Source organism: Corythoichthys intestinalis, chromosome 10 (genome assembly GCF_030265065.1).
Source record: "Corythoichthys intestinalis isolate RoL2023-P3 chromosome 10, ASM3026506v1, whole genome shotgun sequence".
In the NCBI taxonomy this organism is placed as follows: Eukaryota; Metazoa; Chordata; class Actinopteri; order Syngnathiformes; family Syngnathidae; genus Corythoichthys; species Corythoichthys intestinalis.
In genome coordinates, this window is record NC_080404.1 from 38,663,649 (window position 1) to 38,676,261 (window position 12,613).

The window sequence follows — 12,613 nt, forward strand, 5'->3', positions numbered from 1 at the left end:
CTTGTTAAACACTAGCGGTGGTGTGCTGTTGCAACTCATTGTGTGTGTGTTTTGAAGTCAGTATGCATCTCGCCTAATGCAATCATGTCCAAAAATGGAGTTGTTATTTTTGTACAGAAAACCGCTGACAGTTAGTTTTGCCTCAGATAATCATGGAGTTTAACTGCCAACAAGACTTTTAACTGCCAACCAGCAAGGCTCATGACCTATTTTGCAAGATGAGTTAAGGAAGTGTGTCTGTTTGGCGATTATTTGTACAGCATATAGGCAACGCCGAGCTCTCTGTTCAGCGTGCATTCCTCGACACAACTTTTGTTCCGTAAATGAATGCACCCAGAAATTTCTGAAATTAAAACTGCGCAGTAAAGATCTCTTGCCTCCAGTCTTTTATTTAGCAATCCAGTCTAGCCGTCTCACCTGAATTGAAAACGAACACGCGGAGAACCTGAAAGACTGCCTCCAACAGTTCTCAGCAGTGTGAGCGGATTTGAGTGGACTGACTCGATGAAGCGTTTGATAAAGACAAGTATTTTTCTACGTCATTCTTTTTTGAAAATAATCCAGTGGGACAGTAACATGCATGTTTAATTTTTTTTTTTTTTTTTTTTTTTTTAAACTATTTTTTCAGGACTTAGTATAGGCAGATTCTCAAAATCAGGTGACTCGGGTGCAAAAATATGACATCCATACAACAAACCATTCAAATCTGCCAAACCGCTAGAGGGGAACACTGTGCTGCTTCAGCTAACAACTGCCCAATAAAGAGACAATGCTGAATGAAAGAAATAGCTGTTATATTGCACAAGTGTTTTAGATAGTTTTTGTTCTATTTTGCACAGGAACAGTTGCTGCAACAGTTGATGCACTTTTCAATGTAAAAAAAGGATACATGTCAGATGACATCTAGTTTGAATAGTGTTATGAAAAATTATCTGAACCATTCGGAATTTCTCACATTTCTGCATAAAATCACTATCAAATGTGATCTGATCTTTGTCCAAAACCACACCGATGAAAAAACAGTGTTTGCTTTATCTAAAACCACCCAAACATTAATAGGTTTTCGTATTTCAATGAGGATAGCATGCAAACAACGATAGAAGGGGGAAAAATAAGGAAGTGAACCCTCTGCCTAAGAGCAATTGAAACCAATTTTTACCCCAAAAAATTAGGTCAGGTTTGTGCCCAATCACTCATGAGTGGTTTAAAGCCGCCCTGCCCACTATAAAACACACACATGGTAAGAATTGTCTTGATGAGGAGCATTGTCTGACACATGCTGTACATGCCTCAGTGTTTCTATAAATTTGAAAAGGTAATATGTTGCCATAACAGAAGAATCGCACTACGTATCGGATCGCCACACTGGTATTGGGATACAGATCGGATTGTGACAAAAGCGGATTGTCCCAGCCCTACAAAATACTGATATCTAAGCAGTTAACTGGTATTTATAGTGTGAAAAGAAAATTACATATAATGAAGAAAAAATATAGGCAACTAGATTACACATAGGCGAAGGTTACAATTTGTGTTGATTTAAAATTGAAATATATACCCTCCAAATTTAATGATATATTTTTAAATCAGGGCTGTCAAAATTATCGCGTCAACGGGCGGTAAATCATTTTTTTAATTAATCACGTTAAAATATTTGATGCAATTAACGCACATGCCCCGCTCAAACAGATTAAAATGACAGCACAGTGCAATGTCCACTTGTTACTTGTGTTTTTTTGGAGTTTTGTCGCCCTCTGCAGGTGCTTGGGTGCTACTGATTTTATAGGCTTCAGCATCCATGAGCGTTGGGTAATTATTGACATCATCAATGGCGGGCTACCAGTTTATATTTTCATTGAAAATTTTACAAATTTTATTTAAACGAAAACATTAAGAGGGGTTTTAATATAAAAATTCTACAACTTGTACTAACATTTATCTTTTAAGAACTACAAGTCTTTCTATCCATAGATCACTTTAACAGAATGTTAATAATGTTAATGCCATCTTGTTGATTTATTGTTATAATAAACAAATACAGTAATTATCTACCGTATGTTGAATGTATACTGTATATTCATCTTGTGTCTTATTTTTCCATTCCAACAATAATTAACAGAAAAATATGGCATATTTTAGAGATGGTTTGAATTGCGATTAATTACGATTAATTTAATTTTAAGCTGTAATTAACTCGATTAAAAATTTTAATCGTTTGACAGCCCAATTTTAAATACAATAAGCAATTTTTCAAAAATATTATTGTTATTATTTATACTCATCAATTTCAAGTACGAAAGTTATAATAATAACATATTAATTAAATTTCTGATAGTTTTAAAGGGATTCTCGAAAACAAAGACTTGTAGTTCGTAAAAGATAAAGATATTATGAGTTAAAATAATCTGATATTGAAACCCCTCTTGATGTTTTCGTTTTTATACAATTTGTAAAATTAGTTTAACTAGTAGGTCGCCATTGTCCTTGACGTCGCAGGGCGGTGACGTCACATGGTTACGCTGCCAGGCATCCAGAGTGTGATTCCAGCAACATAAAAATGTCATCTGTTCAACCCTTTCAATGCGAACCCAAGAGGAACATTAATGAGCATGACAGCACTGTCCGTATTTCACAAAACGATCAGCCAAAGCAAATGGAACAGGAAAGACAGGATGAGACGAGACCAGAGTAGAAAAATAAAACGGTGTTCTGCCAAGATGTGCCACCGTGCGCTTTCAGCTTGTTTTGTTTAGATGCATACAGAGAGAACATTGTAAACATCCATCAATTCATCCATCTTCAACCGCTTATCCGGAGTCGGGTCGCGGGGGCAGCAGTTTCAACAGGGATCCCCAAACTTCCCTTTCCCTGTCTTAAATAGCATTATTATGTGAATTAGAATCATATTTTGACACGATTCGACTATATACAACAATTTAGCAAAGCGCAGATGACGAGAAATTAGTCTTTTAATCTGCCGGTTAGCCATGCCTACCATTACAGGGCTCTGGCGTCCCCAACAGGTGGATGACGTCAGCGGGAGAATGGGCTCATCGGTTTTACTTCTCAGCCCATTAAGGAGGAATTATTCAGAACGAGGACAACGCGACGAAGAGAGCCGCAAAATGTCATTGTTTCAGTCACTACTCCAATATTTTTAAAGGATATTCTTTTTATCCGAGTATTTTTCCCCAATAGCTAAATACAGTGTATAGGGCATGGTCATGAAAAATAACAGTCTTGTGCTAAATGGAATATGAAATAATCAAAATGCATTTATTCAGGACGACATGGCAAAATTACTCCATAATGGTCAAAACTGTCGACTTCCCTTTACTGTCACACCTCCCAATCGATATTGTATGCCAACTAAATCGGGCTTATATCATTTCCCTTTCCCGGCTTCGGAGAATGTAAACAAACCAAGGGGGTTGACAGCTAGCCGACACGCTAACCCGAACCGACTGATGTTTCAAAGTCTTCGAAGCGGAAAATCACACATAACTAGCCCAGACATTTCACATGACTGGGTTGTCGATTGTCTTCGCCGATCGGCAACCCGCCCGGCGGCGAACACGTTAGAGCTTGTCGTTCCCCTGCTGAGGGCAGAGGGCTCATTTGCGGGGAAGCAGCTGGACAATGACTCCAGGACAAACCGGTCAACGTCGGAGGAGCGTGTAGCTGCCAAATGGTTCATACGAATATGGCAAAATAATGCTTTACAACGCGGCGAAGTCTTAAACAGTGAGTGACTCATAGGAGGGCAGCTGCAGTTGTTATGTAGCTAACATGACAACATGTGTATGAGGAGAGCTTTATACATGCCCATCCATGATCAAACGTAAGTAGTCATTTATTTAAAGGTTTGTAGTGTTTACTTTGTAATCGCTGTATTCGCGGTTATTTTTAACACAAAGTTACAACTTCTGATCGGTTGGAAAATTTGGCAGAACACCGGGCACATGAAGAGGACAATAAGCCGAGTATAGTGCTCTTCCGGCGGGTGGATGTCGGCCGAGGGGACAACGAGCATGTCAGCCACAAAATGCAAGCCACCTACATATTAAAATGATACCAGTATTTGACATAATACAAAACACGATGTTTACTCACTTCCTCATAAGTTCCATGGTCCCACAGTAGTAGGGCTTGTTTTGGCCACTATGCACCGGTGAATGGGAACCTTTGGAAACCCCAAAAAGGCTCACTTGCCTCTCCCTCCTACAGCAAGATTTTTCTGCAGTCGTTTGGCTGGCGGGATGCAAAAAATAAACAAATTAATCCACAAAATCAGCTGAATCCTTAGTCCTTCTCATACAACAGTACAGCTGTATAGTGAAGAGGACTTCTTCTCCCGTACACGTCATATCGCCCTCTTCCTCAATGCAAGACCGAAGCCGGAAGTCTGTCATTTTCGTAGCGCGGAATTTAAAAAATTGAATAAATATATCGATCGCTTCTTCACACATCCAATTAGTCCATTTCATTCAGGTGCATAAAATACTGCGTGTATGATGAAATAAACATGCTTTTTCGTGTCACAGGCACTTTAAAGTTACCACAAGAAAACACATTGCTTAAAAGTATGACAGGGAAACACATGTAAAAAGTATTTTGAGGCAATGAAAAGGTAATAAAAGACTCAATGAAAACACAAATAGTAAGTACTCACCGCTTTTAACCGATGAGCGCATGTGTTGGACGTATCGCTGCGTAGAAGGAATTGCAGTAACCCGGTAGTATTCGTCGAGTGACAATGACACTCTACGTCATCACCCCGAGTATCCATTGCACGCTTAAAACATGGCGACCTCCGCCGGTCAAAACGTATTAAATATTGTGGATTTGGCATAAATCAATGGCAATATTTTAGATGTTTTTAATAATATATTTGAGTAAAAGAGAACAATTGTGCCTTATTAGAGCCTACAAGTTTTTAAGTCCGAGCTTCCCTTTAAAGCAGGGGTCCCCAAACTACGGCCGGCGGGCCAGATACGGCCCGCCTCCACATTTGGTCCGGCCCCTTGAACACTACCAGAGAGCATTTTGATTTTTTTTTTTTTTCTCAATAGTGTTATTTATTTCCTGGCCTTTTTCTGTGAAGAACTAAGAGAGGGTTATTTGGTTATTATCTATTTAATTAATAGTGTTATTATTATTTATTATATTATATTTAGGGCTGTCAAAATTTTCGCGTTAACGGGCGTTAATTAATTTTTTAAATTAATCACATTAAAATATTTGACGCAATTAACGCAATGCCCCGCGCAGATTAAAATGACAGCAGTTTAATGTCCGCTTGTTACTTGTTTTTTGTTGTCTGGCGCCCTCTGCTTGCACTTGGGTCCAAATGATTTTATGGGTTGGGGAGTGAGCATGGTGTAATGACATCAACAATGGCGAGCTACTAGTTTATTTTTTGATTGAAAATTTTACAAATTTTAATAAAACGAAAACATTAAGAGGAGTTTTAATATAAAATTTCTGTAACTTGTACTAACATTTATCTTTTAAGAACTACAAGTTTTTCTATCCATGGATCGCTTTAAGAGAATATTAATAATGTTAATGCCATCTTGTTGATTTATTGTTATAATAAACAAATACAGTACTTATGTACCGTATGTTGAATGTATATATCCGTCTTGTGTCTTATCTTTTCATTCCAACAATAATTTACAGAAAAATAAGGCATATTTTATAGATGTTTTGAATTGCGATTAATTACGATTAATTAATTTTTAAGCTGTAATTAACTCGATTAAAAATTTTAATCGTTTGACAGCCCTAATTATATTATATTATATTATATTATTATTTTTATTTTGTTTACTTTTGTTCCGTGAAGAATCCAGAAAGGGTTATTTGATTGTGGCTTTCTGAAAAACATTTTCACATTTAGGCACTTCTGCAAACGCCACACTTTTTTCTGTTACAAACTGACCCCGGCCCCTCATCAGAGAAGGGAAAAGTTATGTGGCCCTCCCAGGAAAAAGTTTGGGGACCCCTGCTTTAAAGGCATAAATTAATATATTTCACACATTACTGTGATTTCCCTATTTGAAGATGACAAATTTCTCCCAAATCTTACCCGTTTTATTTTATATCCCGTTTAAATTTGACTTCTGCATTCTGCAAACGTAACTTGTTTATAAAGAGAGCGCCACAAACTACATATCCCAGAATGCTTTGTGACGACGTCACCATGTCTTTCTCCGGCTGGTTCACGCCTACTCCGGCTGACTGGCTGGTTGGCTCTCGCCCGGGGATGTGTGGATGTGGGGTCAGTGTGTGTTTACGTTGGAAAGCTCACAACAAAGGAGAACCTGTCATTCAAATCTATCCGAGCCCCAACTCGCACTCGTTGGATATTCTCTTCCTTGGCGGACACGCTCCGAACTCCTCACCGTGCCACCTCGATACCTCATTTGGACATTTTCCATCTTTATTCGCCAAGGGACAATTATTCTTTTTGTACCCCTCTTCTTCTTCTTCACGTGCCGGTGAGCTAGCTCGCTAAGTTGGCGGCGACGGTCGCGGTGGAGCTCAGCCCGGTGGCGGTTAGTCGGCTAGCGGCACCGGAGGACGCTGGAAATAAAGCCGTCATTGAAACTACGGTGAGTCCTTCACAAGCTCCCCACTCTCTACTTAGCGTTGGTAAGCGGGTTACAGTCCGACTGGCAGTCGTTTGAGCGTCACACAGCGAGGGCCCAGCTTGTTTTTTTTAGTGGTGGTCCCAGCTGTGAGTTAGGACCTAGGGGGCAGGGAGGTCTTTCTTTGTGCTCTCATTTCCTGCTTCATTCTACGTGTCGTGGGCTAATAACTTAGATTTATGCATCGCCTTTGTACGTGCTCCCGGCTGGTATTACTTTCCATCACCTCCTCTTTTCAGTGTGCATGCTGAGCTGTCAGCAAGCAGCAGCAGCAGCAGCACCAGCAAGAGCAGCCCGGGCTGCACAGGCAACAACAACATTGCCTGATAAGGAAGACGGCAAGGAGCACACTGGAAAGCAATGTGTGTGCGGGTGTGGGTGCGTGCGTGCGGGTGTGTTGAGAAACAAACAAAAGAAAAGCTAAGGAGGATAATTATTTTTATCACAGGTGGCAAGTGTGGCAGTTGTGATCTGACACCCAGTCGCATGAGAATTAAGTAGCAGCATTTTTTAAAAAAATAATACATAACTGAATTGAACAAAGATATTGTCAGTCTAATATATACAGCAATGCAATAAATAGAATCAATGCAGACCAAGGGCGTAGGTTTGGTCTCAACATTGGTAGGGACAATATAACAGCATAACCTGCATAAACACTTTTTGCTGGGGATGGGACATTAAAGGCCAAATGTGAAGTAAGGTTGGCCAACCATGTTTTTGAATAATATCAATGGCTAAACAATTATAAGCATATCTTCCTTATTTTTTTAACGCAACTAGGGCTGCAGCTATCGAATATTTTAGTAATCGAGTAATCGACTGAAAATTTTATCGATTAATCGAGTAATCGGATAAAACAAATATATTTTTAGGTGAAGAGCAATTATAAATATACATGAGAAAACAAGACATTTCATCTAATCTTGAACCATTTTCAGTCAATCAATGTCTTTATTTTCGATGTATATTGTAGCTAGAATTTAAAAAAAAAGACTAATTCACTGCTTTCACTCAAAAAACTTTTAGATCTTATTTAAAAAAAAAAAAAAAAAATTAGCTAAAAATGCCGTTACGCTTGATAACACACATCACTTAAAAGTTAGGATTTTTTTCCCACGTGTTTCAGTTGAATTTCTCTTTGTGTCAAGCCATTTTTAAGTTCTAGTTAAGTTTTAAGTTAGTCTAAACTGTAAGTCCTGATAGGATTTTGAGTTTTTGCAGTGTTCAAAATAAATGTATGATACAGGCTGTACTGCAGCACATTAGGGACCAGTGCTACTTAGTGTTTTATCCAGCAATGACTACAGAGCTAAAATTGATAGTTAATATGATTAAGTTTTTATTTTACACCCTCATCACTCCACACTGCTATGTTATGTTAAAGCCTGTATGTAAGACACGTTAGCCACGCAACGACAGTGGTCATAATTAATTGAAACCTAGTCCTCCGCAGGGCTAACTTTACGTGAGCTAGTAGCGACAGTAACATTAATCCTATTTATTAGCGCTTAGCGCTCTTTATTAGCGCTTAGCGCTATACTGCTTTAAGATGGCGGCTGTTCAATAACGCTGCCCAGACGCGGCCGAGTCTGTCATTGCGCATCTAGTTCAACATACATGTGATCTTTATGAGACGCATCAGACGCTAGCTGTTACCAACGTAGCATCGTGCGGGCTAGTATTTGGCAACGTCGGCGTCGTTTGTGGTGGCTGTCAGCTGCAGTGTTTTTTTTTTTCCCTTCTTCCTCTCCGCACGTGACAGCGCGTTGTCCGGCATTAAAAGTAGTCCGAGCAAAACGTGATGCTTAGAGCTGTCAAAATAAACGATTACTCGAGGTGAATAAAATTACTCGGATCAGTTTTTAAACTCGAGTTACTCGAGTTGCTCGAGTACTCGTTTCAGCTCTAAACGCAACCCTTCCAGATTCTTTGTTTAACCCATAGCAACGCCCTTGACAACGAAAATGCTTTTCTTCGACAATCTTCGGAAATCTTCGGAATTGACATCACACCGAGAACTGCGAGGGAAGGCCGCCATACACAGAGTATTATTGCATTGCTTCTCGGTAAGATGCCACGGCAGTGTGTGTTCTCAATCTAAAGAAAAGTCGTATGAGTGGCTGAAGGATAGCAGGGCACCTAAATGGACATCTTTTGCTCGCACTAAGTGAATGAATTTCATGCCATCATCGAGTCGTGTTCTCTGCTACAAGGACTTCGAAGATGCCTGCTTCCTCAACCGGTCTGCTTACGATCAAGGGTTTTGCAAAAAAGTAAGTGTGATTTTTGGATAGATGACTGATGACTTTGTCAAAGCAGAGCTGCCAACTGTTGTGGAACAGTGCTTAATTTGTAAATCATAAGGTGCCGGAACGCAAAGTACATATGACAGCGCAGGGATGACGGCATGTGGACAGGTCCCGGAACATATTGTAATAGCCCGAATAGGGAAATAGAAAGGAGAGGAGTGAATGATGGCTTCCTTCACTTTATTGTGGCAACAGTTAAATAACAAATAACAAAAATAACAGCGGACTGCTGCAACATGCGACCGCTAACTTCACTCTCACGCCGCACTCTTCTCCTCACTTCCCGCTACGTCACCACACTGCTGTCCGATTAGCCTGGTACTCCAGACTCACCGCTGTTCCAGCTATTGAGTCTGGCCACCATTAAGCGGATAAAATATAAAATTTCCAGGGCAGAGCAAACAACAGCAAACAGACAGCGGAGTGGACCAATCAGCGACGGGCGGGACGAGGGACGTGCGCGCGGAAGTAAACATACGAGGAGAGCGGAGTTCATTCAACATGGCTAACGTGAGACAGACTGTTGTCAATGACTTGTGTCGATGTGTTTTCGGTAATTTAAAACTGATTTTACTATGGATTGGAACATATTCTCGGCTCTCCTGTACGCCATCTGTGTTGTTGTGGAGACGACTTCTGACGCGGAAGAGTGACGTTGCTTGTTAAGAAGACGTCACGCAAATAAACGAATCTGATTTGTCGATTGATTTTGTACTTGCTCGAGAGGCAGTTAATGGGCTGGGTCCCAGACTATACTCTCAGTGTTTGAAAAGCACAGGGAGAAAAGTCTGGCCGTGCCAGGCAACTGTCTGATGGCCCCTTCACGGTCCCGCACACAGTTACGAACATTGCGTTATGCAGAAAATGGTGCTGAATACAAAACGCAAATGCCCACTTGCCATGCTGTGGGACTTTCATTTTTTTCTTTCTTTTCTATGTGCTTTTGTGCTTTTCTGACTCGTTTTGAACCATCTTCCTTCTTTTTGAAAAAAGACAGTAAATGCAACAGTCTTTTGGGCATGTTGAAATACCGTTTAATCCTGGCTGCTTGCTCCCAAGATGCCGCAAATTTCAAGTTTTTTTTTTTTTTTTCTTAAATGTCAGGAGTGTGATTTGTTGGTCCAGCTTCTCAGTGCACCAACAAATCGCCGACTCTTTCATATGACGTTAATTTTCATAAACTACATGCAATTCTTGGGATTTGTTGTGTAAATGAATTTATGCATATTATTATTTTATTTTATACTGTAATGTCCTAACTGCGTGTAATATTGTGATTTAATGTTTTTAGAGGCACCCTGAAGTAGAGCAGGGCGGTAAACCGAAAATTTACCGTCACCGAAATTCTTAACGATGACCGACGTAATTTTGACCATGTCGGTAAATTCGGTAAATTAATAAAACAAGAAAATATAGTCTTTTCATCCCGCTTTGATTCTGTGTTGTTCGTCTATGTTCATTCCCCTTTAAGAAAGCAGTGAATGTGCTTACGTAGGGAGTCACGTGATCATCAGGAAGCCAATCAAACAAAGGCCCGGTAAGCTAACGCTAGCAGCTAACGCTACAAGCAAAACGTGATGGAGTGTGGCTTAAGGGAGGTTTACCAAACTTTCAACCGACATTTAGTAGACTCTTGGTGGCATCCAGACGGGCTTTCACCCGCTGTCCTCCTTTGTTCTCACGATTTCCGGAGATGGTGCTTTCAGTGCTTTCTACTGGTAGCGAGGCTAACGCTAGCTAGCGGCTAACGCTACAAATGAACGTTATGGAGTCGGATAGCGGCTCTAACATTGTCGAAACGGCTGAACTTAATGAGTGGATTGGGCACGGACTGCATCTAGCAATTACTATGTGGCTTTATTTTGTATCTGTCTGTGTGTGATTCCTCTGATAGCTTTTGTGATGGTAACGCATTCAGCATAAAGTACAATCCAACGGCAAAACTTATAATGACCGAGAAATGGCCCCAGCTATTTTTATTGTGCATGCATTTATTAAAAAATGCACTGGGGGGGACCCTTAAACCATAAAGTAAACACTTGTATTTAATAATTATGTCACAGCAGCCATTAACAATAAGTTGTCTTTTTGAAGTGTACTGTTCAAGCTGCAAGTCATTTGTGTTACAATTACATGTTTGCACAGGCATATTGATTTTGACAATGTACATTGTTCAAGTCATACACGCTGTTATAAATGTTCATACTTGAATTCTTATTGCTTACAATACATTTTTATAAACTTAATGTTTAGACTGCATGTACAGTTGTTAAACACAGTATATCAAATTGAATGCTGGTAAATAAATCAACAAGAAATAGTTAATCTGTATTTCATGCATTGATTCAGATTTTCAAATTATATAACAGTCCGCTTGGGCGAATTTATCGGCATTTATCGTTATCGAGATAAATCTGCTCAATTTATCGTGATACATGTTTAAGGCCATATCGCCCAGCCCTACCCTGAAGTGCACGCAACGTTACTCTTGTTTTGGTCACGTGACGCGAGAGTGTGATAGAGAGGCACAGGCTCTATCTTTCGCTCCGCACAGCCTGCCGAGAGTGTTCGTACTGTTAGCTCCATGTGTTAAAAAAAAAAAGCTCATAGCAAGACCCTATGCACGATCTGTTTAGGAGATGCTGGGACTGGAGCGCTGTGAGTAGTAGGAGGCAAGGGGGAGATGAGCGGGAAGCAAAACTTTGTGGTTGAATGTGGCGGCAGTCCGCTATTATTTTGTTTTCTTATTGTTGCCACAATAAAGTGGAGAAAGCCATCAACGACTCATCTCTTTCTCCCCCCCCCCCCCCACGTTTTTATATTATTATTTTATATGCACGAGAGCTGCTGGATCTGCCAAAATGAACATGAAGTCTGACTAATATTTTTTTTAAACAATGTCATCAGATAGACAAAAACATAAAATTATGTGCAAATGCCTGCATCTTCAAATCATCAAAATAATAACAGCCTATATTTTACCAATCCTGTAATCTCGATGGCTCTTGTCTCCATTTCATGTCAGGTAGTCTAGGCACATTGTTTGCATCCTGATTAGCGTCTGGCTAATACGTGTTAGGTCCAACATAAAATTCAAACCTCCTCTTCTTCCTCCAACTCTTCAAAAACTTGGATCTCCTCCCTTGCACTCGATCTATCGCTTGTATCGCTGTTTGAATCATTGTTTGGAGGGCTTTGTATGGCGGCCGTATGGAGCTGTGCCATCGCTGTTCTCGGTGTGACGAATAGCTTCTGGGTTCGGCCCCTTTCAGGCTCGAACTTGGGAAACGCGATTATTTTGTCAAATATACAACATATAAATTATTTTTTTCATGCTTTATTTGTTGGACAATGTTTAATTACTTTAATTGTGACCCTATTTGGCATGTTATGAAATTACTTCATTACTTTATTTATTTTTTTAATTGAAAAAAAAATCTGCGATGGACTGAGGGCACGAAATTTGAAGCGCGAAGTAGCAAGGGATCACTGTAATATAATTATGTTTATAAATTACTACAATATTAAAGGGACTGTGCAGGATTTTTAGAGTTAATTTAAAAAACTTTTCTACTCCATGCATGCTCCACCACACTCCGGGCAAACACGCGCCTGTGCACATCAATGCGCGTCCCCGCGGCAGCAGCA

General features: G+C 40.0%; 1 protein-coding gene across 2 annotated transcripts in view; it reads left to right on the forward strand.

The window, feature by feature from the left end:
• The window catches only part of peli1b (pellino E3 ubiquitin protein ligase 1b), a 78,952-nt gene that overhangs the window by 11,812 nt on the left and 54,527 nt on the right, over positions 1–12,613 (forward strand). The window contains exon 1 of one of the 2 annotated variants that reach the window (XM_057848125.1): positions 6,232–6,617. The exons of the other annotated variant lie outside the window; for it this stretch is intronic. The gene's annotated coding sequence lies outside the window, so the exon portion shown is untranslated. Of the gene's footprint in view, positions 1–6,231; positions 6,618–12,613 lie in introns of those variants that run through there. 2 annotated transcript variants of the gene reach the window in all.